This window comes from Octopus sinensis, linkage group LG29, assembly GCF_006345805.1.
Source record: "Octopus sinensis linkage group LG29, ASM634580v1, whole genome shotgun sequence".
NCBI lineage: Eukaryota > Metazoa > Mollusca > Cephalopoda > Octopoda > Octopodidae > Octopus > Octopus sinensis.
Genome location: NC_043025.1, coordinates 8,055,911 through 8,060,910, shown reverse-complemented (window position 1 = coordinate 8,060,910; position 5,000 = coordinate 8,055,911). Strand labels below are relative to the sequence as shown.

Below are 5,000 nucleotides of genomic sequence, written 5' to 3'. Positions count from 1 at the left end.
CAAGGTTTCTACAGATGGATGCCCTTCCTAATGCCTGTCATTGCAAGAGTATAATGTGTGCTCTTTATGTGCCACTGACACAGTCATTGTCGAAGGCTGGAAGTCTTCGACAATGACTGCCTCCGGTGTATTCTTCGCTGCCGTCGGGTGGATCAAGTTCCCACCGCCAATCTCCGACTTCGCCTGTCTTTGTGGCCCCTTCCATCTGTCCTTCTGCAACGGTGCTTGCGGTGGTTTGGCCATGCATGTAGGCGTCCGGTGGGTGAACTGAGCTGTGATGTCCTTCTCCCAACTGGCAGAAATGCGCGGGCAGGCAGCTGAAGACCTGGGCTACGATGATTAAGGAGGACCTCTCCATGCTCACGGGTCCACAGGTGGTCGGCCTGCACCAATGGAACCGCGACTGGCTCGCTATCTCCAGTGAACTGGCGCAGGACCGTCGTGCGTGGGCTGCCATGGTTCGAGATGCCTCGAAGGTGCTAGAAGAATCCGACTTAACCCGCCCAGGGTGAATGTCGCCACAAGTACGAGTAAGTACTGACAGGGAACCTGTTAGATAAAAACCAGCATCAGCTATGACTGCCATTTCACTTGCCCTCATAGGTCTTCTCAACTATGGCATATCACCAAAGTTCTCACTTATTTCTCATTTGAGGCCCAACATTTGAAGATCACGCTTCACCATTTTGTCCCATGTCTTTTCAAAGTCTTGAAAAAAATCAGAAGGTTGGGCGATTCCCTTAAAGCCTTCCACGATACCCTTAAAGTCAGAAACTTTACAGTACTTCATAGTAAACATATAGATACGCATATCTTATCATATACTCTATATATATAGGCGCAGGTGGGGCTGTGGTAAGTAGTTTGCCTAGCAACCACATGGTTCCGGGTTCAGTTCCACTGCATGGCACCTTGAGCAAGTGTCTTCTATTATAGCTTTGGGCTGACCAAAATCTTTGTGAGTGGATTTGGTAGACGGAAACTGAAAGAAGCCCGTCGTATATATGTATATGTATATATATATTTGTGTGTGTGTGTGTGTGTGTGTGTGTTTATGTGTCTGTGTGTACCCCAACATCGCTTAACAACCAATGCTGGTGCGTTTATGTCCCCATCACTTAGCAGTTCGGCAAAAGAGACCGACAGAATAAGTACTAGGCTTACAAAGAATAAGTCCTGGGGTCGATTTGTTTGACTAAAGGCGGTGCTCCAGCATGGTCGCAGTCAAATGACTGAAACAAATAAAAGAGTAAAGAGTATATATATATATATATATATATGTATATAAATTAGAGAAGAACCACCTTTTATCAATTCAACAATTAAAGAACAATGATATAATTAAATTATGCCATATAGAGAAAAATTAAATATACGATAAAACATATACCAATAATTAAGTCAAGTACAAAATAATAAATAAAAAGTATATAATTGGCCTAATTATCTATTATTTTGTATATTATTTATTATTTTCTACTTTACTTAATTATTGGTATATGTTTTATCGTATATTCAATTTTTTTCTATGTGGTATAATTTAATTATATCATTGTTCTTTCATTGTTGAATTGATAAAAGGTGGTTCTTCTCTAATTTATATACATATTTACAAAGTCAGAAAACAGCATAGCTCCCATGACTTTAGGAAACATTTTTTCACGCTGAGAGTTGCTGAAGCATGGAACAAACTGCCGGCATCAGTTGTTAGTTGTCGGAGCACTGATTCCTTCAAAATTTCCATGCTTCCTGCGATTCGCCAACACTACACCTGATTTTCTCCCCTTCATACACATGCTGAAGCATGTATCTGACTCATACATTGTTCGCTTTCCAGACATTTGTACATTACTGCATATGCTTTATACACACTTTCTGACAAGTTGTGGTGCACCTGAGCACTGTATACAATAATTTCATTATTATTATTAATTGTGAAATTTGATTTAGTAATACTAAATTGATTTTTCCTGTAAGTTTGGAATAATATTCCCTAAAATTATTATTATTATAATATATATAATATATATATATAATATATATATATATGTGTGTGTGTGTATGTATATATGTGTGTGTGTATATATATATAACATATATATATATATAGAAGTGGATAAATGCGGGCATGGTTGTGGGTTGTATGGTAAGAATTTTGCTTACCAACCACATGGTTCCGGGTTCAGTCCCACTGCGTGGCAATTTGGGCAAGTGTCTTCTACTATAGCCTCGGACTGACCAAAGCCCTGTGAATCGATTTCGTAAATGGAAACTGAAAGAAGCCCTTCATATATGTGTCTGTGCGTGCATGTTTGTGTGTGTGTATGTGTTTGTGTGTGCATATTTGTCTCCCCACCATTGCTTGACAACTGATGTTAGTGTGTTTTTACGTCCCCGTATATATATATATATATATATATATATATATATAGAGAGAGAGAGAGAGAGAGAGAGAAAGAGACACATATATATATGTATTGTAAGTAGGTTCATTTCTGTGGGGCCAGGTATTTTTCCTGCATTTGCCTCACTCCTATGCATATTGTTTAGACTATGATCAGTATCAGTGTTTAGCAAGTTCGGGCATTCTAAATACCTTCACGTACATTCAAATTGAGATAAAATGTTATAACAAGTATGGGATCTTTTCAGTTTGAACGGCAGTTTTTTCTAGCGGTGTCATATGAAATTGTCACCCATAATTATGACCCTAGTATCGATCTATTGCATTTCAATCTATTTTAGGGTTAGGGTTAGTTAGGGTTAGGGTTAGGGGTAGGGTATCTTTTTTTCTTCACAAATGTAAATAAACCCAATCTGTTTCTTAAACAAGGGACATATTCATACGGCAAAGAATGTTGTTTACCTCAATGGACGTCAGTGATTGGTTGAAATTGCCGAAATTGAAGATAAAAAACAACAAATATCTTACAAACTATAGAATTTTCTCAATAAAGCCAAGAGAAAAAAGATGTTTTTTAAACACATTCTACCTGTATACGAAGTTTAAAAGTGTTTAGTTACCTAGAAATTGTGTGTCATTGAGGATGGAAAGATCCACTATAGAATTTTCTCAATAAAACCAAGAGAAAAAAGATGTTTTATAAACACATTCTACCAGTATACGAAGTTTAAAAGTGTTTAGTTACGTGGAAATGATTTTAAAAAACTGCCGTTCAAACCGAAAAGATCCAAATGTTGTTGAGGTGGCTGGGCTATGGTCAATATGTGAGCCAATATGATGTAATTAAAAACGTAACTTACCCAAGAGTTAGTTTCACCTCTGTTCGTAAGAGTGAGTGAGAGTTTATATATGTATATATATAAATGTGTGTGTGTGTGTGTGTGGAGTCTGTATTTGTAAGTATATGAATTTGATATGAAAAGTTTGTGTCAGCAATTACAGAACATAGTGGAGGACTTGAAACGAGAGGGGGGTGGGGATGGCATACAGAGTGAAAGAGAAAGAAAAGGAGGAGTAAATTGTAGTAGATGAGGGACATGGCAAATGGAAATAGAGGAGGGTTTTGCGTGTGTATGCACACACATAGATATATTTATATATACACACACACATATTTATATATACACACAAATATATATGTACACACACACATGCATATGTGTATGTGAGTGTCGCACACACACACATAGATATATTTATATATACACACACAAGCATACATACACACACACACACACAATATTTATATATACACACAGATATATATATACACACACACATGCATATGTGTATGTGAGTGTCGCACACACACACATAGATATATTTATATATACACACACACACATATTTGTATATACACACACAAATATATATATACACACACACATGCATATGTGTGTATGAGTGTAGCACACACACACACATAGATATATTTATATATACACACACAAGCATACATACACACACACATATTTATATATATATACACACACAAATATATATATACACACACACATGCAAAGCATACATACACACACACACATATTTATATATACACACACAAATATATATATACACACACACTTGCATATGTGTATGTGAGTGTAGCACACACACACATACATATATTTATATATACACACACAAGCATACATACACACACACATATTTATATATACACACAAATATATATATATACACACACATGCATATGTGTATGTGAGTGTAGCACACACACACACATAGATATATTTATATATACACACACAAGCATACATACACACAACACACACATTTATATATACACACACAAATATATATATACACACACATGCATATGTGTATGTGAGTGTAGCACACACACACATAGATATATTTATATATACACACACAAATATATATATACACACACATGCATATGTGTATGTGAGTGTAAACACACACACACACACATAGATATATTTATATATACACACACAAGCATACATACACACACACACACATATATTTATATACACACACACAAATATATATACACACACACACATGCATATGTGTATGTGAGTGTATATATATAAGGGCAAAACCTTATAGAAATAGTAGAGTAGGCTGTCAACTCGGTTCTATGGAAACCTATGAAATTTTAAAGTATCAAAATAACAAAAACCTACTGAAATCTAGAGTTAGGATTATCTTACATACATTCCACAACTAGAACATTTAAATACTTTAAATAGAAATTTTAATATTCCTACATTTTCAAACTTTAACTTTTTAATATAATAATAATATGAGATATACTATACTAACCTTTAATTTACTTTCATAGTCAACTAGAATAACTTCACTGTAATTTTGAATTTGGATCTTTCCCCAAATCTATTCTAATTTTAAAATTTAATATTATTTCCCCAGTTATAAAATACGATACCTACTATAAATTAGGTGATAGTTTTGTTTCCCTGACCCTTTATAATAGAATTTAGTTGAATTTAGATCTTTCCCCAAATCTATTCTAATTTTAAAATTTAATATT

At 35.1% G+C, this 5,000-nt stretch overlaps 1 protein-coding gene across 1 annotated transcript in view; it reads right to left on the bottom strand.

Annotated features, from left to right (window-relative positions):
• Positions 1–3,315, bottom strand: part of LOC115226112 (CD109 antigen-like) — a 161,648-nt gene extending 158,333 nt beyond the window's left edge. Inside the window, exon 1 of the mRNA XM_036514831.1 lies at positions 3,265–3,315. The gene's annotated coding sequence lies outside the window, so the exon portion shown is untranslated. The remainder of the gene's footprint in view (positions 1–3,264) is intronic.
• Between the last annotated feature and the right edge of the window lie 1,685 nt (positions 3,316–5,000).